This window comes from Molothrus ater, chromosome 5 (assembly GCF_012460135.2).
Source record: "Molothrus ater isolate BHLD 08-10-18 breed brown headed cowbird chromosome 5, BPBGC_Mater_1.1, whole genome shotgun sequence".
NCBI classification, from domain to species: Eukaryota; Metazoa; Chordata; class Aves; order Passeriformes; family Icteridae; genus Molothrus; species Molothrus ater.
The window spans coordinates 41,487,397-41,512,767 of NC_050482.2; the positions used below are offsets into that span (position 1 = coordinate 41,487,397).

General features: G+C 36.5%; 1 protein-coding gene across 2 annotated transcripts in view; it reads right to left on the bottom strand.

Annotated features, from left to right (window-relative positions):
• Positions 1-25,371, bottom strand: part of MGAT4C (MGAT4 family member C) — a 325,114-nt gene that overhangs the window by 18,752 nt on the left and 280,991 nt on the right. The window contains exon 5 of one of the 2 annotated variants that reach the window (XM_036401628.2): positions 11,668-11,798. The exons of the other annotated variant lie outside the window; for it this stretch is intronic. The gene's annotated coding sequence lies outside the window, so the exon portion shown is untranslated. The remainder of the gene's footprint in view (positions 1-11,667; positions 11,799-25,371) is intronic. 2 annotated transcript variants of the gene reach the window in all.

Genomic DNA, 25,371 nt, shown 5'->3' on the forward strand with positions numbered 1-25,371 from the left:
TGGGTACCAGAGCCAAGTGCAGCACAACCCTTGACCTGCTGGCAGTGCTTTGTGTGAGGAGCCCAGGATACCTTTTCCCTTTGTGTGAGTCAGCACAGGCAGGATGCAGGAACAAACAAAATCTTAACAAAATGCAAAGAGTACATTTATTTTTGTTGTTCCACCATCTGGGGGTCCTCAAAACAGGACCCAGGCAAACAAACAGAGCTGCAGGCACTGTAGAGCTTGGTCCATGCTAGAGGGTCACTGATCCTGCTGGTTTTGCCTGTGTATCAGGGGTTTGCTCAGGCATAGTTTACCACTGTGCTTGATCTTTCTTGCAGCAGAGAATAAATCTCCAGAATGTTTGATAGGGTGTCTCTAAGCCTATCACAGGCCTATATTATCTAAACACAGATGTTCTGCTTGTCAAACACACAAGGCTAAGCAACAATTAATATGATATATGTGTTTTTTGACACCCCAGCTGTAAGTCACTTGAGTGTGTGTTTACAATACTCCTTGCCAATTTTCTGTTATTTCCCCACAGTCTTTGCTGCAAGGGCATATTACTGGCTCTTCTTCAAATTCATGTCAGCTGTGGTTGCCAGGTCCTCTTCTGCTAAGCTGCTTTCCAGCTGGGTGGTGCCCAGCATATATTGGTGTAAGGGGTTGGTATTGGTGCAGGAGTTTGAACTTTTCCTTGTTGACGCTCAAGGTTTCTGTCAGCCCAATTCTCCAGCATTTCAGTTGTAGTACAACTCTGTGGCATATCAGCCACTCCTCCTAGTTTTGTGTCACCTACAATCATTTAGTTACTTGTAAACATGATGTGGAGCAAAACCCCTCAATTAAAAAAACCCAAAGAGCCTCCATGCATTTGCATATATGTGTGACTAAATTCAATCTATCATTTAATGTAACCTTAACCCTAAAGGGGGACCTAGGCACTGAATTCTGACAATAATTCTCCATCCTTTTCCTGTTTCACAGTGTTTGTGGCTTGTAAGAATGAGCATCAACTTCCTGGTCAATAAAATAACTTATTTTATATAAAAGGTCAATAAAATAACTCATTTTATATAAAACTTAGAAAACTATGGATAGGTGTGTGATCAACAGTTCTTCAGTAAATTTTGATGAATAACCATATATAAGATGAAACAAATTCTTTACATAATGCTATCATTGTCTTTTCTTTTAATGTTTTGTGTCTTCATCTATTGTCACATCCAAAAACATATTTTTTTTATAGTTTATTTTCAACAGAAGCAATCCAGTTTGTGGACAAAATACATCCAAAATTTCTCATCTTCTCCTTTGATTCTGCAGCTAGAATAACTAGCAGAAACCCAACTTAGATCTCTGAAACTGTTCATGAGTTCAAAACCCAGTAGTCTTGATTGCATTAGTTTGGTTTTTAGCAAGAAAGAACTAAAATTATTTTTGCTGTTGAGTGCTGTTATTTATGGAATAGTCTGGTCTTGATCAATTACATTAATTGATGTTGACTGTGTAAGGAAGGAAGATTGTGGTATTTTCAGGGTCCCCCATGGCAGGAAGGAAATGATGAATCTGACTCCATGTTCTTAGAAGGCTAATTTATTATTTTATGATATCATATTATATTAAAGAATGCTATACTAAAACTATACTAAAGAATAAAGAAAAGATACTTACAGAATGCTTAACAAGATACTAATGAACAACTTGTGACTCGCCAGAGTCCCAACACAGCTGGACTGTGATTGGTCATTAAGTAAAAACAATTCACATTAAACCAATCAAACAACCACTTGTTGGATAAACAATCTCCAAACCACATTCCAAAGCAGCAAACACTGGAGAAGCAAATGAGATAATATTGTTTTTCCTTTTTCTCTGAGGCTTTTCTGCTTCCCAGGAGAAGAAATCCTGGCAAAGGGATTTTTCCAGAAAATATGACAGTGACAGAAGATGGTTTTAGAGGTACCTAAAATCTGCGATGTTATCTTGTAGTCTAAGGCAATTTGATTATGGAAGCTAAGCAGGATCTCTAGTGGGAGGGGTAAATATCTCTGTTACCATTATCAGCACTGCTTTTGCCTTCTAAGTTAATATTAGTTTAGAGACCTTGTGAATAAATCCTTCAAAGAAAAGGGGCAGACCAGGTGCACTAGCAGCTTCCAATTGCAATGATGATGAATTCAACTTAATCATCAGATTTCCCACAGACTTCATAAAAGTGGCTCTAGGCAGAGTGAAAAGAGCCCTTGGATGAATAGCTTCATGCCAAGCTAACAGGCATTTCAGATCCATGAAGCTGAGTAGCATGGGATCTCTGCAAGCACACCAACTTATCTAAAGCTGCTTTCAGTGAGCATGGCCATGCTACCCTTTATCTCTGTGACCTGTCAAGTAAAACTAGTTCCGTTTGAGAAGGAACATCTCTCCAAATCCTGTGCCTGTGGAAATCTCTGCTATTCAGTGAGCCGCTGAAGCCTGATTTCATTGAACTGATGCACCATTATTCAAAGGAATGGCAGAGAGGGAGAGGGCGTTACTACCTCTCTCTTGCAGCAGATTAGTTTCCCATTTTTCTAGAAGATGTTTAATTCATTTTACTTCTAGCTTCAATTTATGTTTTAGTAGCATTATGTTTGGTGGTATCTATTAGGTTGTGCCAGGGATAATTTTCTAACCTAATTAAAAAACTTTCTCTCTTTCCTTTCTTGAAAACAAAACAAAGCAAAACTGAAGAAAAAAAAAATCAACAAAATAGCTGGATGATAAAGCCAACCTGTCAGGTGAGCCAAATAGGTTTTTTATCCTTACCCCATGTCAAACCTGATGATCAATAAAGGTTTAAATTACTTTTCCTACTATTCTATATTTCAGTTATTATAAATAAACTCAAGCCATGGCAATAAAATACTGTTAGTTACTGAGGTTTCTATTACAAAAAATATTTTTAATTCCTTATTTTTCCAAATAATTTGTTAAATAATCAAAGCCTAGTAGCAGAGGCTGAATAAATCTTTAACAAAAATATTTAAAGTTTTTTTCTTGAGTGTTTTAAGGTAAACTTCCAATCCACTTTTCCTCTGAAGAAGCTATTAAATATTTTCCCACATTAGTGACTGAAGACCCTTTCATGTGTCTTAAACCATATCAATATATAAAAATAAGATTAATAAATAAACTAGTTATTTCAATTAAATTCAATAAATGGACAGGAAGGGATTTCTCACTATATGGTCAAAAATAACATCAATAAATCTAAATGTGCACTTTCAACATCTGTTTTATTTCATTTTCCAATGCCAGCAGCTACAGTGTCATTTGGAAAGAAAAGAGAATTTTAGTTTGAAGAAACGAAAGTACTATAAAAGAGTTTCTCACTAAAAGAAATTACATTTCTTTGCAAGTAAAGTTCAAACAAGACCAACTGGTAAGTTAAACTTTTATTTGGACCTGTGTACTAGGAGCAAAGTGTAGCATTTTTAGAGAACAAAAGCAACAAGAATATCCACAGTATCTTAAAAAAAATAAAAAAGAACAGAAATAAAATCTCCATGGGCAGTTAAAAAATAATTTCTTTTTATTCTATATTTTACATCACTTCTTAGATTTGCCCCTTGTAGGTACACTAGCTCTCTTGTTTTTGAATAGCTCCTGAAATGCAGAAATTAGTTTAATGGTGAGTCTTATGTAATGACCTGTTCCACTTTGCTCAAACTGGTTCCTTTAGAACACCAACCTTGCAATATCCTTCTGAATCACCTTTTGTAGAGGCTTCTCACCACCAGTCAGAGCTGAGGGAAAATGGAGAGCTCAGGGAAAACAAAAGTCTAACTCAGCATTGGCAAGAAACACTGTTGTAAACGCTCATAAAATCTCAGTACCCTATGTTTTTCTAATGAGTTACAATGTAAATAGATTTAGTGAGCCTCAAGGAAAAGAGAGATGGCATCTTTTCAAGTAAGGCTTTCAGGAATGACAACAGAACATATAATAACCTTATTGACAGATGCACAATGATCCTGAGGTGATACTTTTAGGCCACTGCTCCACTACTGATTGTTGGGTGATATGTCTATTGGATGTATGCCCCATTGTTTGAGAGCTCATTGGAGTTGTGCTTCATTGTTTTTTTAAAATGACATTTGCTTGGCCAAACACATACACCTAAGCTAGTCACACTTTGTCTCTGTTTGTAGCCAACGAAGAAAAGTATTTCTAAACCGTGATGCATCTCACTAAAAGATTATTTTCTAAAATACATCAGATGAGTTGTGCCCCCAAAATGCCCATTTCTATTCATTGGCAACAAAAACAGTCTGAGATGTCATACTCAGTTATAGATTCACAAAGGGAGGAATACCTTTCATGTTCCCTTAGAAATTTCTTTTGCTTCCTTTTTAAGCAGAGCACATAATCAATAAGCCACTGTCTCTATCTCCAAAACATGAAACTACAGCACAGACTTACACCTATCCTCAGAAATGTCTGAATTCTGCAATAACACAAGGCCACATTCTCCATCATCCCCATCTGTGGCACTATAGCTGGCACAGCTTGTCTGCAGCAGACTGCTACAAGTTTCCCTCCAGTAAAAATCTCAAGTGTAGTTGTCTATCCCAAGATAGTTCCCTTTGTGTATTTCACAAACCAGTTCTCTGACTTCAGGTATCAGACTCTGCAGCTTCCCCCCATGGCTCTACCCAGAACATGTTTTTGCTGCTTCTAGAGTTTCCATTGACTAGATTAATCACAGTGCAGCACACAGTACACAGACTATTAGCTGTATGACTATCAGCTGTATGCTATTAGGTACCTAATAGCTTTACTGCAGGTATATGAAACTTGAAAGAGATACCCATTGAAGGGCTTAACAGCAACAGTGAACCCATGCCCTTAATTTGTGTTAATGGGGGAACTTATTTGAGGTGGAATAAGTTTTCTGAATGGAAGGACAGTAAGTCAGAGAGCTTTTTCATTTCAGTGCATTATGGGGTATTCAACCCACGTACTGGTTCTGGCTGAGATGGAGTTCATCTTCCCACAGCAGCCCTCACGGTGCTGTTCTTTGCATTGCTAGCTAGAAAGGTGCTGATAACACACCAGTGTTTTTTGGCTACTGCTGAGCAGCACTGGCACAGCACCAAGGCTGTCTCTCAACATTCAGTAGGATGGGGGGGGGGGGGGGGGGGGGGGCAAAATCCTGGGAAAGGACACAACTAGGCCAACTGACCCAAACGGATCAAAGGGATATTCTGTACCATGTGATGTCAGCTCAGATATAAAAGGTAAGGGAAGGAGGAAGAGGAGGAACATTCATTATTTACAATGTTTGCCTTCTGGAACAAGTGATATGTTCCTGCATGCTGAAGCCCTGCTTTCTGGCTGCAAGCTGTGTGAGAATATGCTTTTTGATGGAAGCTCTAGAGACCATGGATGCATCTTCATCAACTGCAGGCACAATGTCCTTGGGAAAGAAATTATTCTCAGTATTGCTGATGATCAATATTTTTCAACTGTAAATATTTAGCAACTAAGTTTTATGACAGGATCTTCTGTGTGTGGATTAGGGAAGTGGGACTAAACTATCTGCAAATGCAGCCAAGCAAGCACAGAGTGACTTGCTGATTTGTATATTGGAAATATGTGACTCAGACATATAACTATAGTAAATTAAAGGAAAATGACTGAATTGACTGCGAGTGGAAAATCAGACAGATATTTTGCTTCTTTTGTTTTAAGTTTACAGTTGTTAATTTTATATGAAGCCTTAATGCAGATAATAAGCACAGGAAGAAAAATGAAGGGGAAAAACCAAAAATTCTGGCTTAGTTGCCAATCTTTGATTAAAATAAATATGGTAGTAAGAGAGGGTCATGTACTAGAAAGTATTTAGAATTCTTTGCTGGCAAAATTTCTGCATGTTTGTGCTTGGGGTAATTTTAATGCTTCACCATGAGTTTTGGAAGTAGACACTTCAAGAAGAGCTGTGAAGTTACAAGGAAAATTATGTGATTGCTTCCCGCTCTTCCTGGTGACTTCCAGAGCATGAAGTCAAAAGCCAGAATGCAGCTATGTTTTCAGGGGCCATCAGCTGTCAGTATGACATAGTATCTAATAGCTACTCAGGATGTATGCAGTGTATTTTTTAAACTTGGGTTTAGGAGGAGAAGTAGAAGAATTTCAATATTATTAAAATTTTTATACCAGTGAATGCTTCAGCTCTAATGACCATTGAGACTGTACTATAAAACTAACATTTTCTGCATCAGTTTCTAATACATCTGGACTGTAGCTATCAGCCTAGGCTTTTAATGTTCTTTTGACCTCTGACTGTACAAATCCCATAACATCAACGTGATATAACCTTGTAGCATCATTAGGTGAAATGACATCTTTCTGTGATTCCACTGAGCTATGTCAATACATTACTTTAACATGATACTTATTTTTTGTTGCCTAAAAAAGGGTATTCCAGCAAGTTTGTGTGCAGTAAAGAGCCTAGTTATTTTTTTTAGTCTATCTACAGAAAAGAAGATGATCAGAAATAAATTGCATATTATACATTACCTGAATTTTTCTGCTTATTTTGCATGAATATTTCATGTTCTGTAGCTTGGTAAGTACACAGTGATTTTCTATTGCTTGTTTCTGTTAAACTACATGACAATGCAGTTTGTGTTTTTATACTGGCTTAGAGTGCGCAACGACTTGTAAAGAAGTGCAAAAATATAAAATATTTTAATAATTAGATGAAATTACTGCCATGGGAAGGCACACCTTTCACTAGACCAGGCTACTCAGAGTTCTATCCAACCTGGCCTTGAATATTTCCAGGAATGAGGCATCCAAAGCTTCTCTGGCAACTTGTTTCAGTGCCTCACCAACCTCATAGTAAATAATTTCTTCCTAATCTAACCTAAACCTGCCCTATTTCAGTTTGAGTCCATTTCCCCTAGTTCTGTCACTACATGTTCTCTCTTTAGATTATTTGTAGGCTTTTCTAAGTTTATGTAAGTTAAAAATATGGAAACACACATGCATGAGGTAATAATTAATTAATTCAGCAAAAATATTGATAAAAAATCAGCCAGCAGATCACTTAGGCTGACTATTTGGCAATTACTCTCTTCCATGTAGTTAAGTTGAAATACATTATTCTACTTCCTTAAGTGGATACAAGAGAGAAAAAAATTGCTCTGCTGGAGAAAACTATATTTTTCAAAGAATTTGCACTTTTTAAAATTACTTTATTAAACAGACAATTCTTTCAGAGATTTTTACCTGATCTCTTTTTGCTTTGAGATCTGTATATGTTGGCTTGTAAGCCTCCTCTTTGAACAGTACTTTCTTTATAAATGACTCCCTATTTTTATAGGAGACAATGACAAATATTACAACCTAAGAAATGCTTAAGAATTTGAAACATTGTGGACAATGAAGAGAAAATCTGCAGGTGATAAGTGAACTCAGTTTTCAGTTTGATGAAGTTCTATTGTATACTTAAGCAGCAATTATGTCTCCTTTACAAAAAGACATTCCTACAATGAATAACTGTTGATTTTGAATGAAAAGCAGAACATCTTTATTAGTGCATATGATTTCAACCAAGAAAAATGTCTCATGGGAGTTATTTTTCTATCATACTAGAACTGCTGTTTTAATTCAGAAATATTAGAATTAAAATAGGCTTTACACTTCTCTGCTATCTTACAGTGTAGCTTAAAATTTTGATAGCTGTGAATGAGGGATTTGATCTTAGTATTTCAAAGGCAAGATCTAGACCACAAAGTAAATGATAAGAAGTAAAGGGAAAAAAAAACATGAAATAGATTTAAGATGGAGGGAAGCAGAAAATGTTCTTTGATTAACTGAAAGGTTAATTACTGAAAGACTTCCTCCACATAACATACCGTTAATTAGAAAGTCTGAGCAATGTGTGATTTAATTTAACACTATGCAAAAGGCCAACATGGCATAGTAAACTTCTTGATTCTTCTTGTGTTTGTGAAACATATAACTTGGTGTTTCATTCTACTCTAGACTAAAAGAAAGCTGCTTTTCCTTTTTTCTTTATTTTAATAGATGAAAGACAAGGTTAAAAAAATGAGACTTTGGTAGGGATGACACCAATTATATACCATGGATTAGTGTTCTTACCCACCACTGCCACCTTAGCTCTGATCTGTGAAGCACATTGGACACGGAACAGAACTGTTTTGTACAACAGGGTTTCTGGTCATCTCAAGAGGAATATTAGGGTGTCTTCCAGAAAGCAGCAAGTCTTGAAACTCACATTCCTTTTCTAACATTTTGAGAAAAGTCTTCTCATAAGAATGGAAAGTATACTGCTAAAAGTGTTCCACAACAATGGAACTCCCAGTAGAGTGCCAGACTGTCCTGCTTATGTCTCACCAGAAGCTCCTGACTCCTTATGACTTTTGGAAATACTCTAAGCAAACCATCAGCAGCACACATGTGAAGGTACTGACAATAAGCAAAATGTATGGGGAGCCCAGAAATGTAATCAAATTTGGCATCTCCTGGGTGTGCCTCAGGGACTGAAGGACTGTCGAATTCCTGATTTACAAGGAACTATAGAAATGGATAGATTGGACACAATATTGGATAGTAAATTTGAGGGAGTCTGGGACAGACATCACGAGATTTGAGTCCCTGTTGTTGGTGGATATATACATTTAACAAGGAAATTTGTGGGAAAATTTTTTATAGGATAATCAAAAAGACAGACTGGGGTTACTATTGTAGTACCAGGCCTAGACAAGGCATAAACCCAAGAATTAATTATTGTGACACTGTCTCCCACACTTTGTGCTGTGAAGGCAGTACCTTCAAGCTGGTTGATAGTACTGTGAGCAGAAACAGCAACACTTTCAACCATTACAAAAGAATTCATCCTCTGGTTTTAGTCACCTACGCATTAGTCATAATCCATGCTGCTTACACAGGTACTCATTTTAAAGTAATCAAATGTATGCTGAGATAGCTGTTTCAGAAAGGTGCTCTGAATAGGTAAACTCTTTCCATTTACTCCACTTTTTCAAGAGTAAAGTTAGGTAAGATGACTCCTGTCTTAAGATATTGCTGTAGATTTTGAGAAGTCTAGAAATGTAGAGGCATTTTCTCCAAATTTTATTTGAAGCAGAGTGGTAGAATCCCATCACAGTAGTGAGTAAAGGAGAAATAACAAATGCATGACAAGCGCATGAGTCAAGTAGGAGGAAAAATGCAAATTCTTCCTAGTGCTATACAATTAATTTTCAAGGATGTAAAAATCCACATTGTCACAGACTAATAATTAGAGACAGCTTATTGTCATTCAAGGACTTTTAACATGACCTGTTCTTGTGTAATGACTTTATTGTTCATTGCAGAGTCAGGATACCCATTTCCATTTATGTTGCTTTATGGATAATTCATTAAAATCTACCCAGCACAGGCTAATATTAATTTGAAAAAAAATGGTCGCCTCTTCAGACTTAGAGTTATTTCTATTTAACTAACCCATGTTAATAGGAGTTAAATGAAGAAGAACTAAACCAAGAAATACAAGCAGTGTAACAAGGAAGATAAAACGTGTCTCAACCAAAGAAAAGGTCCACTCAATCCTCCCTGTTTGGGACAGAAGTTTTGATAGCTTTTAGTTTAATGTAAGCAAGCCCCAAACACATAGGTTAAAAAGAGTATTGGAAAGGAAGAGGGAGTGATCACTTCCTATCAATCCCCAAATAACAGGGCCTAGTCAAAAACTAGAGGTCTCTCAACAGCTTCTGTAACACACATTGTACCCACCATGGCAACTACCTGGTTAAGTACCTTTTCCCTATAGTGGCATAAGTTTACAAAGGAAGCTATAATTTTCTTTCTCCATACTTCTGTCCTTTTTTCTAGCTCCATGTGATCTGCAAGATAGTGTCATAATTGAAAAATCAAAGCAAATGGCATACTGGCAATCAGGTCTGCTTTTGACAACAAAACTCTAAAGCACGTGTAAAAATCTTAAATAAACTTGGAGCATTGAATAAAAAAATCAAACCTTTTTTCTGGTCTGAAAAACCACATGTATTTTAATCTGAACTGACATAATACCTTTTACAGTACATCATTTCTGTTGGAGTTAAAAAAGAGAAATAGTTTAGACTGAGAAAGATTTGCCAACAAGACAAACCTACAGTCACAGACATCTAATTCTCTAAGCTTTCATGATTAATATTTTATGGCCCTCACTGATCTGCCCAATCTTGAGGAAAAATGTGGCACAGCTAAAGAATTTATCTATATCAAACAGGAGGTAAAATGCAAAGTACAATAGAGATGTCATAGTAAAGTATTGAGTTTGCTCACTGTTAGCTGAAACACTGCATGGAGTGCTTTATTTGAGCAGCAGAAACAACATTAGCATACACAAGCATGATGGCATACCCACTAAGAGAAAAATATCATAAATGCTATTTTAAGGGGCTTTTTTAACTCTACCTAAGCATTTCATTTTATACAGTCATTCTATAAAGTTACAACTGTACCCTTTGCTGCAGATTTCTGTAAGAAGTATTTAAAATTTAGCCTATCAACATTTTTGATTTATCAGCATTAGGAAAAATATAAAAAGGAAGTTATTCTTTTTCTGCATTCACTGATGAACCTCAATAAGACATCATGGACCACCGACTGCGGTAAAGACTTTTGAGGAGACCACACAATTCAAATAATTTTGTTAGTGAGTCAGTTTGCCTTAGTGAAATGTGAAATAGTGAAATGTGAGAACAGAAGGACTGTACTGTTCTCTGTAATAACTTTATGAGTTATGCTGAGGTGTAGCAGGAATAACACATTTGGCTATAGCAAAGAGGAAACAATGAATTTACATAGATAAAGATACTGGTTATAATTCAATTAATACCTGCCAGTTACAAAAGGCTGTCCATGAATCACCATTTGATGATAATGTAGTTATGTATGAGGTTTAAAGACTGGCTGAAAAATTCCTAGGTTAAGTTCCTTGTTTGTCCTGCCTAGACTGTGCTGTGTGACTCAGGTCAGGAGGACACAGCTATGTAATTTGCAAACAATCCAGAGTAAGTGTTGGTGCAACTCCTTGTCAGACTAACATAAGCTATGAAAATGCGGCTCTGGTTTGTGATACACTTCTCTGTACTGTGTCAACTACATAAGAGTAGTGACCAGCTTCATCATCATCCCTTCTAATCATAGGATGTTGGTGTGATATTGAGCAGTTCCTGAAAATTGACAAGTCCAAGGACACTAATTCTCCAGGAAGGTTATCCTTATATACAGCCCTTGTGACAGTGGCTGTTTTAAGGAGTCACAGCATTTCCACTTCCAAGACAGAAGTGCTGGTTGAGGGGGTGGTCAATGGAGTTCATACAGGTCAATTCCTACATGGAGTCGGGCTATAACCAACACTAGAAAAGGCCAGCTCTGGCTTTGTCTAGCCAAAACTTGAAAATCTCCAAGGACATTTAACAACCTTCTTGGTACCCTGTTGCAGTGCTGCCCTGCCCTTCCAGTAGATTTTTCTTGCCCAGTGTCTAATTTGAAACTCTCAGGATGTAACCTCTGACATTGGTAGGGAACTAAAGGTACAGTTCCACTACCTAGTATTAAATGTGAAAATTAAAGATAAAAAAAAAGTCAAAAAGCACTTACAACATTTCATTTGTGCCACCAGATGCAGGAACTGAAAACTTCAGTGCAAAGTCATCTCACAACAGCTCATAAGAAAGACATGAAAACTCTCCTAGTAGAATGCCTTACCATTTGGAGATCCAAGTGAGAAACTGAAAGACAAGAAATGAAAATACATTTTTCAAATCTCACCAACTTTATTAGGAACAGCTATGGTAATTACTACCAGTGTAGATCAATGGGAAAGTTATTCTATTATCTATACAACAATTAAAATGCAGATGATATTCAGTCATCTGTACTTCAGAATCTGACAGTTAATATAACCAATTTTCAACTAAACCCACATCCTCATAGCACACCCTCAACAGTAGTTCAAAATTCATATCCAGGAAGAAATAAGAAGTGCAAAGGGGAAGCTAGAAGGAAGGCAAATCACAGCTTGAAGTGTGTTATCTCTTAAAATGCCTTATCTAAATGAATATAGCCAGCTGAAAATCTTCCTGTGAATCTCCAATGAACCAGTAATGTTTTCATCAAAAGTAAATCAGATTGTCCTAATTCCTAAAGCATTATTGAACGACTGTAAGAAGGAGAGAGTGCTACAATAAGTGGCATATTAGGAATATGAGAACATATTTCTGATTGTCCCAGAAGTTGTTCTACAATCTGCAGAAGAAAACGCTTTTAAAAGGATGTCTAGGGAAGGGAAGGGAAGGGAAGGGAAGGGAAGGGAAGGGAAGGGAAGGGAAGGGAAGGGAAGGGAAGGGAAGGGAAGGGAAGGGAAGGGAAGGGAAGGGAAGGGAAGGGAAGGGAAGGGAAAGGAAGGGAAGGACATTGGTTCAGGAGACTACAGATCTAGCTACAGGTGAGTAAAGAACACAGTACATTTGACAAACTGTTAATCCCTTAACCTTGGACAATGTTACAACATACAGTTTCCTACTCATTAAGACCACTATAGTTCTGCTGCTAAAATGAAATGAAACAAGAAGTTTTTATCCTGTGCTGAAATGAGAAATTACAGTCTCACTTATAATTTTAGTTTTATAACTTCCCTGTGTTAGAATGAAAACAGCATAGGGATGCAGTACCAAGATAAATGATTCAGCTTGTCCTTTGCCATTAAATCCTTAGTGATGTTACCTGTTAAATACAAAATTTGAGTAGACAGATCGATTGCTTATGTGACTCCTACACATACTAAAGCACACCATGGTCTTCAGAACAAAATGAAACCTGAGTAGATAGAATAAAACTCCCTTTACAAATAGCCAAGAAAACTGCTGAAATGATAAATTCTTTTATTACTGTAGACATAAATGATGGTCAATGGTGTATTTGCTTAGACTGTGGGGAATTTAACACAGCTATAAAACGAGAGCTGTTAAAATATAGATGATGATGATGATGATAATAATAATAATAATAATAATAATGCTACAACAAAGAGAGCATGTCAAACTGCCAAAAGAAAAAAAATATCAGAGCATAACTTGGAAAAGCAGAACTCATGTCTAAATGGTATGCATCCTCAGGCTTCCAACAATGAAAATCATCTCAGCACTAAGCATTGTTGGGAGTAAAGATTCTTACAGTGTCAGCTAGTAATAGCCTCATGTCTGGCCGTTTATCATGAGGCTGTGCGTGTGCACACTGGAAAAAAAAGGGAAAAAAAGCTCAAAAAAGTCCAAATCTAGAGAAGCCTCATCCTAATCACTGAAAAATAATTAATATATAATTTCGTTTTAATGTTTGACATTTTTATATTGTATTGCTTCTATTATATTACAGTAATAGTCTCCTCAGATAATAACAATTCTAGCTCCTGCTCATGTCTTAGAAAGAAGTGATTTCTTACTGAAGAGTTTCTGCTTGTGATAGAGGAGTAGGAGCGACACAAACAAAACTGATCAAAAAGTGAATAGATAAAAATTATTCTGCCTCCTCCTTTTTTTTTTAAATTCTTTTATTGAGAAGGCTGAAAGAATGATCCCTGGTTTATGCAAATTGCCACAGGTCTACTGAAATTGAAATCACCTTTTTCTGCCCTCTCAGAAATTTTTCTTCAGTTTAAGTTTCTCTCCCCTAGAGTTATTTTTCATATCAATAGACAAAGAAAAGGAAGGTAAACCATGAATGCTGTTTCTTAATTTCTCTCCAGTTAGAGATCAAAAGCTGTTGCTGATTCTTTTTTTGATGTGTATAAGCTACTGAAAATACTTACTCAGAATCATGCCTGGAAATTATTCTTAAATATTTTTTCAAATGGCTTCAATTTTCATATGTTGCATATCCATAATATATTGTCCCTATATTTCTTTGTGCTAAGGGCAGGATTTTATGATTGACATATTATGGCACTCTAGAACAGTACTGGAAGGGAAGTCACACCAATGTTCTTTCTAACCTATTAAATAATCATAAAGGAGATTTTCCTCTTTCTAGTAGTCCTCATGGATGATAGGCAAGCCCGTCCCTGTGCCACATTCTTCCAGTCCTTATTCTTTAATCCCTTGAAACTATCAAAAGGCTGTTTTCATGGCACACATCTCCTTTTGTTGTGTGCCAGGAACGACTCCTGGCAGCTGCTCTGAAGGCCATTGATTGAACCTGCACCATTCCCAGAGCAAAGCTGTGCTAGACGTGAGGGACACTGTGCCACGTCAGCCCGTCTTTGTACAGGCATCACTGCTCTTGTGCCCAGTGGGAACCTCGAGGGCTGCCTAAGGATTTAAGGAAGAAAAGCAGGGGATGGAAAAGGGCTGTTTTTACATAGACTCATCTCTTCTAGCAAAGGCAGTTTCTGATGTGTAAAGAAGGGGATATTTTCCAGAGGGATCAATTACAACTGTTACAGGAATTTATATAAGCTTTCTCCATTTCAGCAGAAATACAAACAAGATTATCTGTCTGTCTATCTATCTATCTATCTATCTATCTATCTATATCTTTCTATCTAATCATTCAGTAGCTATGTTTATAGAACGAGCTGCTCTTTCTTATTTACTGGGGTGGGAGAAATGATTGCTTCCTGAAGACTGGTAATGTTATTTCAGTGTTAGTCTTGTGTAAATGTCAGAAGTACCTTCCTGGGAAGTGGGCTGTCTGAGAAAATCAGAAACCACTACAAACCCAATTGTTTTTTTTCAAAGTCAATAGGTAGAGCCAAGTGAAGAGCCGTAGTGTTCTGCAGTGCCATGCATCTACACATGTTTAAGCAACTCTCATCTTGACATATTGTGCTGGGAAAAGTGCCAGAAACACCGTGTAAAAATAGGTTGGTCCTAAATGAGACTTTTAATTCTCACTCACCTCATGGATGTATTGCTTTCCCCTAATTTTAAAATTATTTAAATGGAACTGTATAAAAAATACAAATGTAACAGTACTACACAATTGCAGTTAGCAATTATTAAACAGCCAATGAGATATAACAATTTTTTTCATGCATCCTGTAAAAAGGGAAATCTTCATAAACATAGTCCACAGTAATGGAAGCCTACCATCGAATGGATAAATATAACATCTAACTCTTTTGATTTTTGTTTGTTTCCTAAACATTTGTACATACAGAAAAGAATGGCAGAGGGAAGGAAGAGGGAAAGAACATTTAAAGTTCAGAGAATGATAGAATTGTACTCAGGTTTTACTTAATTCCATTTATGCTGGGATCCATTTACACTGGGACAACTAATAATGCTCCACTAAGGCTGGGAGTAGAAAAGAAACAAAACCAAGAATTTATAATTCACAGTTTTGAATTCATGGTAAGCAAAGTGCAAAAATAAGCCTTTGGGTGCTAGCTTACCATCATAAAATATAAAAGCAAATTTATATCAAGCATGGAAGAAGTATATGCTCTGCATATAATTATGAGGTTTTAAAATGTTTAATGGCAGAGTGGAATAGCTTCATATTCTTCCCTTACAAAGTTGCATACTATAGTATTACAGTATCTATTCAGATATGGTAGTAATTAATTTTAAAAACAATTAAATATGAAAGCACATATTACAAGACAATTCAGACACTTCTCAGTACTTATTATATCTGGAGAGAAATTAGTGTTACTGAATATCTGAAATGGTTTTTCACAATTTCACATTTTACAGTGTAACTTTAAAGTTGTAATATTTTCCATTTGATTCTTAAAAGCTCTCAGTCACATCAATTAAAGTAGTAAACATATTTACATTGACAAAATGTCACTGAAAATTCTTTTACTGAATGATAGCACTTAAAGTTCAGCTTCCTTTGTTTATAAATTATTTTATGTTTTATTTTCATAGTCCTTATAAAAATAAAAGTGAAAATAATTTTGTGAGAATAAAGACAGGCAGATTAAATTTAGAAGTACCATTGACAGAATAGGAGAGTTTTCATGTGTGTTAGAATTTTAGAGCTATTGATATAGCTAAATTGTAGCATTATAAAAATAATTTAATTTGATGATTTACTTAGTGATATATTTGTGGTATAATTATGATGTACAGTTTAAATAGGCAAAAAGCTTTTCAGTACTAGTGCATAAAGACTTTTGAACTGAACTTCTAGAAATTGAAAATGTTCTTTCAATGTATTGACTTTAGTAGATTGAAAGAAACCTATAACCATGGGAGGACATGCTAAGAATAAAGTACAACTCATATAAAAGATTAATGACTTGCTTTTTAATATTTTATCAATCTCTAGAAAATGTGTTGAAAGCTTACAGGTTGTAATTTTCATTGAAAGAGAGCCAAAAAAAAGTTTATAATAGTTTTAAAGCAATCTTGGTTTTCAGAATCTCATAAAAGAAAGTGTTTCTTATAATATTTTGACATTTTTGACTAAAATTCTTTCACATATAAACACTAGGTTCTCAAAAAAATGACCAGTGCATCATTTTTACATTATCACTTCAGAAGAAAAGTGAAGCAGCTTGGTAAGGAATATTTTCTTTGTATTCTCTTATGTGGCTTTCTGTTAAACTCTTGCAGTAGGAATATATTCAAAACTAAGTATTTTTTTGTTGCCTGAACCAGCTGGACATTTAATGCATCCCTTGACAAAAGAGTATATTGAGCAAAATATAAATTTTTACTGTCTACTAATGAGCCACCTTTGAATGGTTGGTTAGGCTTCAGATAAAAGTTCTTGTCATTTTTCTATTTGTAGGCAGTTCATTTCACTTTTAAAGACTTCTCCGCACTGTGCAGTCCCCAGATAGTAGCACAAAGATTTTAGCTCAAAGGTAGCTATGATTGGATCTCTTGTACAGGACACCATCGTTGAGACATTTGCACCAAAAACTTTCTTTAATTTTTTTTTTTGAAGTCAATACTTAGAGCCAAGTGAACAGCTATAGTGCTCTGCAGTGTCATACGTCTAGAAGAATTTAAGCAACTGACACCTGACATTCTTTTTTCCACTATGCCCCCTTCCTCACAACCTTGACTATTCCCTCTCCAGGAAAGCTTTGGAAAAGTGGTCTTTGCTCATTTTCTATATCCCCATGGAATATCAGACACTTAAAACAGCACTGACATTCTCTCAGTGAATTTTCCCTCTGAGGCTCTTCATATAAGAGAGAAGATGGAGGGGCATCCCTGTCCCCAGCAAGGAGACCTGCTGAACGATACTGCTCTGCAAAATCCCACTCCATTGAGAGGACTGGTTCTTTGGGAGGCTTAGCACCAGGCCCATCCCACACTGCCAGCTTGCTCTGTGAGATGGGCTTGCAGCCCACGTTTCATGATGAGTTGCTCATTCCTGTCCTCATGCTGCAAAGCTGCTCTCCTAGCACAGCAAAGGTGGAAGGGCTTGGAGGGCAAAGCACAGTATATACTGTGCAGAATAGGAAAGAAGGAGAAATGCAGGGAAGATGAGGAGCTGGCAAACACCACGCATGCTGAATGCCCTGTGGGGTTTGCACAACATGTATCCACAGAGGGCAGTCACTTAGATTTGTCGGTCTCTACAGGCACAGACTGGGGTTCTTCTTTCACCTCCAGTTTGGGCTTCTCACTACAACAAAGGCATTGAGGTGGAAGAGCCTGTCCATCAAAGGACAATGATGCTGGCAAAGTGTCTCTAGCACAAGTCCAATGAGGAGGTGCTGATGGAGCTGAGGTTGTTTAGCCTGAAGAAAATAGGCTCAGAAGAGCCTATTATTGCTCTCTACAATTGCCTGAAAGGAGGGTGTAACCAGGTGGGTGCCAGTCTCTTCTTCCAAGTAATAAGAAACAGAAAAAGAGGAAAGAGTATCAGGTTGCTCCAGGGGAGATTTTGATTGAGTATTAAGAAACATTGAGTATAAGAAACTTTAGTGTTATCTTTTCTCTGGGAAAAATACTTGGCAGCCCTGTATCTCTTACCTTTCTCTTTTCCAAAAGATATGTTAATGAAAGAAACTATACCTGTGGACACTAATTACCATTAGCAGGCCAGGAGCACAAATTCCACATTTCCTTTATGGAAAGTTCAGTATGGTCTTTTCTTGCCTTCAGAACCCTGCACATCCAACACCTCACACTGCCCTGCACCAGCACACAGCAAGAAGAAAGCACACTGGGGAGTCTACCTTCAAGCATTAGCAAAATTAAAATGTTCACCATCTTCATGAACTTTCTGTCTCTCTCTCAGCCCAGGAAAAGTCTCTCTCCAATCTAAACTTCTTAGGGTGGAGAACCCTGGCATATCAGGCATCATCCTGAGTCACCTTTACTCCTTTGTGAACCCAGCAGCTCCGAGAGGAAACAGAGTTCACTCAGTAGCAGATCACAGTCTGCTGATGCATAGTCTTTTTAGTGGGCCTAGCAACTGAACCACGAAAGAGAGTCCAGGAGTTTGCATTTCTCTCTCGTGTCCAAAAAGACACAACAAATAGGTGTCTGGTATCTACAGATGCTAGAGATGTAATGGATGATAAATCTCCAGATGTTAGGCAGCATGGCCCTTCCTTGTCTCTGAGTGGTGTCCTCTTTAGTGCTCAGTGGATAGATGGTAGGATCTGGAGTTAAAGCACTGGAACCTCAGAGCTGAATCTGTGTCCAATGGAGATATTGTGTAAACACTCTCTTGAGTTGGGGCACTGTACCCTGTAGCTGCATGCTGGAACCTAGGGGACAGAAGACTCCTCTGTAAAATGAGAGAGATTATTAACTTGATCTTTATACCTTCAGGCACATCATGCACTGCAATGAATAGAAAAGATCTATTCTTAATGTGCTCAGACACATAAATGAGAATGATAGGATGCCACTTGGGACTGGCAGGTTACCTCTGTCCCTCAGGAAGAGTGCCTGAGCATCAGGCAGGACAAGAGCTGGTGGGATGTGAAGGAACAGGCAAACATCAGCCAGGTCCTGCTGTGCAGAGCCATGAACCTGGAGATTAGAGAGCTACATGCAGCCAAACAGGCATAGGACAGAGAAGAAAACAGACAAGAAAGCCCAGGGCAGAGAAGAAAACAGTTTCTGAGCTCTTTCTACATAATGGGCACCAAATCCTCACCTTCTTATAAAAAGCCTCTTTTACTGTCTCAGGCAGGACAGTAGTAGGGAAGTTTTTATTCCTGAGACTCCTATCACTGCCTAGTGGACATGATTACTGAGGTCATTGCTGCAGAGACCAACACAAAGGCTCTCAATCCAGTGCCACTGATGTCTCAATGTCAAAAAAAGCAGGACCACAATTAAAGCTGAAAAGGACTTCAAGCCTGCAGGCTCATTAGAAATAGCGCCGCTAGGACAAACAGCAGAGCTAACTGCTGCTCCAGAAACGCCTTCAGATTAGTCCTTCTGACATCACTGATACATAAGTGCATCATGAATGTCATTAAACATTCAGTCTGTCAGACAGACTCCTGAATAAGGGCTATTAACATGCACAAGAGGTGGCATATTCTGATTCATCCTGCAGTTCACAGAGTATTTGTGCTAAACTGTCTTTTCAATATAAATATGTGCTTCATACTGGAGTTAGAAAAAATAATTATTGTGGTATCCAAAATTAAGTATATCAGTATAAAACTTTTTGTAGGTGTTTCAAATTTCTGAATGCACCTTTAACAATGGAATCAATAGTTTAGTTAGTGATCCAATAGCTAGCATAGATATTTCTAAATAGCAAATATGTTGATACTCCAGATACAATTATTTTTCCTACCTTTATTACTTTTATTTTCTTTCTTACTTTAAGACACAAATAGGACTGAAGTGATTTCTCAAGGTTGGGAATATGTCTGGTCCCAACAGTCAGTAATTTACTCCATTTATATAGACAACAGGCAAGTAAGCCACTGCCATATTTCTTGACCCACTGCCATATTGCCTTTCTTGCCCAGATGTGGGGAGCCAGTAGACGTGGTATGCTTTTATTTCTGGCCAACAAATATGTAGGGAAGTCCCCTATAAGTCCCAGAGGCCCAGAGAGATGGTATTCCTGTGTGTCAACATCCAGCTGGGTCCTGTGGCTAGGACTGGATACCACAATGCAGATCTGTGTTATGAAGAGTTTTGACTAAATTATTATTTCGGACTACTTTCAAACTTAATCTCAGACAAAACCAGAAAATCCATTAATCCTGATATACATGATTTGCACATAGTTTATATTGTACTGATTAATATTAGGTCAGATATTATAGTGCTAATTTATACCAATTTCTTAAGTAGATGACACAATAATATATTATCATTGCAGATATTTCACTTAATGAGGATCAGGTAGAGTCTTGCAGTTCCCAAATGACTCTCAGTGAACAGCATAATGATCTAACAACTTTCCACTAATTTCTAAGTATGATTAATTATCTATTTAGAAAGTCAAAATGCTAAATGCTTACTGCTTGAAGATAGATCTCACTACCATTGTGAGATAGCTTTACAATTGCATTAAATTCAGAAAAAATAATGAAAGCAATGCTATGATTGATGGAAATTGTAAGTGAAAAGTTATTTAGTTGTTAGGTAAAGATCACTGAAATATATATTTTTTTTATAAGTCCTTTTATGTGCATCACAGAGCTTCATGTTAGGAGTCTACAGTGGACTATTATCCATTTTAGTCAAATATTTAAAGGCAAGAGCTAAATAATTGATAGGAAATGATGTTAATATAATCAAAAATTTGGTAGTATTTACAGTAAAAAATTGAAGGCTTCTTGATGAGTTTCTCTAAGGAAAAAGAGATGTTATTTCTATATATAAACTGAAAATCTCCCATGTGTTTACATTAAATAAAATATATATGAGTCCTAAACCCGAGTATTTTTATTAGATAGGCATTCTTTTAATAACAAGACAGCAAACTATCAGAGCTGATACCCATCTTGGGAAAACTGGTTTCAACAGTTATTGTCTACAAATAATCAGTGTCAGCTGGGTCAAGACACTTTACTCTGCTTCCCAGTTCCAGGGTAACCAAGGTTTTAAAGGAATCCTCTGGGTTGTTGACCTAATGCTTTACAACCATACAGCAGGCATGAGATCCAAAAGAATCCACAAGCAGCTTCACATTCTCTGTGCATCAGAAAGCACTTCTCCCATCTTAGAAAACTTAGATTTATAGGGCAGAATGGGAATATAAACTTCACAGAATGACAATATAGACTTCCTTAAGAGGAAGTGGGGGGAGATCAAAGGCACTGGTCAGCATGCTGCAACTCTGGATGGATTGATTTATTCTCAGATACTACCAGCTGTACCTCAAATTACAGACGCAACTAACTTAAACAAATAAAGCTGCCAGATATAACTGTAAGGAGAAAAATCCTTCTTCACCTATTACCACCTTGCAAACTTGACCTTTTTGTCTCTGTTAAATCCTTTTGTTGGAAACTTATGTTGATCAGGGGTCAGAGCTCTGCAAGCAATCAGAAGCTCTAAGCCTCACAGGGGAAATATTCGTGGAATTTGAAGGGTCATGGCAGTTAGAAGGCATGCAGGCTCTTATTGTAACCTTTAGACCTTCAACACCATTTCTGAGCATAACATCACCCTCAAAAGTAGTTAGGTGCCAACATTTTGTGAAATTAAACCCTTAAGACCCCTTATGAAGCAGAACAAAATATTGAATTTTCAAGTTTATAGAAATTTCTATTTCTACAGAAAAAGAAAGAATCACTATTCCTTAGAGTTGCTGGGGGACTTACTAGGTCATGGTCAAACTAACATACAATAGAATGACTAGGTGGGTTTTTTAAAGCAAACCCAAGAGTTTTCTATTTAACTTTCACTTTGTTTAAAGAGAGTTTTAGGTTTTAGTTTATTTTAAAATTTATTCTGGTGCAGTTAAATATGTGCATATGCATTAAATTATGCATATACATATGCATCATATGTGAGTTATGTATATGCACATGCACTTATTAGAAAAATAGGAGACAGAATTCAAGATAAAAAGCCCTTGTTTTTCAGTGCTTTCAAAGTTAATCTTTAATTAGAAATATTCTCTGTTGGATTTTTCACAAATTTTTAGTGAAAGCATTTCAGGATGCAGTCTATTATAACTGCCATGTTAGAAAATTTGAGTAAATTATCCATTATTCAAAGCCATAGTACATAATTGTCCAAGTTTCTTACAAAGAATGCTGAAATAGACTGTGATTTTTTCAGTCATTTTAGAGAATATCAGACTTCTCTGTATACTTTATCTTTCTTATGGAATACTAATGTAATTCAACAAAAAGCATCCAAATAAAAAGTTTTGTGAAATCTCAGAGAGAAATTACCAATAGAGCAGAAGAATCTTACATAATTCAAAACTGCCACCATCTGTGATTAAGATACCGGAGCATTGCACTGAATAATCTAATTGTAAAAAATATCAATATGTCTCACAGAAACAGTTACTGTATTTATGACAGGAGAATACAAAAACAAATTCTGCTAAGATGTGCACAGGGACTGTCTTTTAATCTGTTTGTACTGGTGTTGTTTCCCTGGGATATTCTAGCTAGCCTATTGAATCCCGGCATAGAATTGGAAACTAAGTTTTCCCATTGTGAAAGATTTTTCTTTTTTCCCTCTAGGTAATGCCATTGTTGTGTTTACCTAAACCTAGGCTGTGTTGCCTATCTAATTTCTACATGACAAGAAGTTTTGGAGTCATGTATTGATCTAGTATTTCCTGATGAATCTGTCCTTTTCCCCTTCATTCTCACCACTAAATTCTGATAGCATCTTGCCTGTATGAAAGTTGTTTTGAAAGAAAGAAATCAAGAATGCCTGTCTCTGTCAGTGTCTCATGGGCTGGGAGGAATTCAGCTCCATAGAGCTGTCTAGTGGAAGAAAGGTTTGTTTCTACCTCCTCTGCACACAGAGGCCTTGTGACAACAAACTTTTCTGCTCAGTGAACCCACACTGTGTCTCCATGGTCTGTCAAGAGTCTAGCTCCACTGGGAACATTCAGTGATTTCGGCAGGAATTCTTGAAGGAATATTGGTGAGAAAGGGTAAAAAAACATATTTAATGTTATATACACTTCACTAAATCTGAGCAGACTCTCACAAGAGACACTAAAATCACTGCTTCTAGAAGAAAAGTCACTTGATAAATCATAACATTTTTCTAATTGTACAGAGGAAATTTTGTAATAATAATCTGTAACAGAAAACACTTGACCTGTTAAATATAAGTGTATGTTTTTTTAAATGTGATGAAATTTAGATGTGATTTACAGTTATGAAAACAAGGTTTAGCTAGCTTTGAATCACAGGATTATTATATTCCATGTAGCAGTGGGCCCTAAATATATATGTATGTATGTATGTATGTATATGTATATGCAGCAATTCCCTTTTAGAAACATATTATTCTTTTGTCCACAGAAACGTGTATTAAATATATATGTTGTAGCACTTCCATCTTTTTCAGTATTATTCATTCTACATAGCAATAGCTGTAAAAGAAGGGAGATTTATCCTTAGAAAACTTTAAAAAGTGACAAAAATACATTTCACGAAAACACTTGTTGTAAATGAAAAGAATACTTAAATTAAAACTGGAATACAACCTTGGCATGTGCAACAATTCTGGTATGATCAAAGACTTAACACTCCCTACTCAGGTAAAGAAATGAAAGCTCATATACAGTGTAATAGTTAGCTACACTTGAAGCTGAGAACTACTTAGCAAATGATGATGAGAAAAAAGGCTCTGAAATTTTAAGCCATCAGAATTCAAATGCCAGAAGTAAGTTAAACAAGTTCCTTCCTTACTGAAGGAAATAGCTGACATATAAAAGAAATAGGAATGCTACAGCACTCTAGAGATAAAAGAGGAAAAACAAATAAAAGGAGTTTGGTTCTGATTTGATTCTCAGCCTCTAAAGGATAGCTAATAGTCCCATAGGCAAGTTAAATAGTCCAATTTCTAAATATTATTAACAAAATTGCATTAAAGGTCAGTACTAGTGCTGAAAGCCAAGCAGTCAAATATTAGGAAATACCTCAACTGTCTCTTCACTCTCTTTACGACTTTGTGTTCGCCCGCAGCCTGGCCCCTGGGATAGAACTCATACAATAGCAATAAAGGCACAAGTTATTTTGTTTCCATTTATCCTGAAGAAACAGCAAGTCACTCTTTAATTCCATAATTGTTGAACAAGATGCCATCATGTTCTGCTGCAGATAGGAAGACTAAGTATTTCCCATGAGGAAAAATGAACATGATCACCTAAAGTATACTGCACATTAGTTTCAGTCATGAAACAGGAGCATACTATAGGATTAGTGAAGTAGTGTGATTGCTCCATCTGCTCAGTCCTTGCTTCTGTTTTGATAGTGCCACATTTGAGTACTTACCAAGTCTTACTAAGAGTTTGGGTAGGACCAGAATTTAATTTAATTTCGTTAAAAAAAAACCATTTATTGGTTAGAAATGCTGTTTAACCATATAACTTTAAGTAGAACTAGCAACAGAAAAACCTCAAAAGAGTCTCTAGGACTTTAGCCCAGACCACTCACTTCCTGAATCAATAAACATAGTATGGTTTAGTTTTAACTCTACACTTATTCAAAACAAACTACATGAAGATAATCAACACCCTTCATTTAATTCTTGATGCTGAGCACATACAATTGCTGATAGATGCAAATTATTGAGTTACCTTCATATTTTTGCTTAGTTTTGAAACAACTTAACGTTAGATGAACACTGAAATGAAAAAAGAAAATCAGGCAATTTTTCAAGTGATGTAGTTAGTGGTCTAGAGATATCTCAGTCTTGAAAATTGTGTTCAACTTATTTTTATCATTCTAAAGGTACTTGGAATAAATTCAACTGAAATAATAACGTTTTTCATCTCTACAATCCCATGTAATTGACCATTAAAATCCCATCACATCGGAAGAGACACGGAGATGGGTGTTTCAATGTTACTTGAAAAAGTATTGAGCGCCCAGAGTGAAGAAAGAAAAATATTAGGTTTTACATCTATAGTCACATCTTAGCATCTGCAAACCTACCAATGCTAGCATTACTGTCACAAGCTGATATTAATGCCATATTAGAGCTAATGAGCAGCACCATGGCTTCTCATGGAAGCAGGATACAAAAAGTATTCATCACCACTGCTGTGTGGTTTAGTGTGACACTTCATGCTGTGCTTTCCCCAAATGCTACTGTAAAACGCAATTCTTCTAAAATTTACCATTTTATCTTTGATAGCCACTCATGAAAACAAGCACCAGTGAATATAAGCATGACTACTAATCAATGGTTAACAATGGTTGTCTCT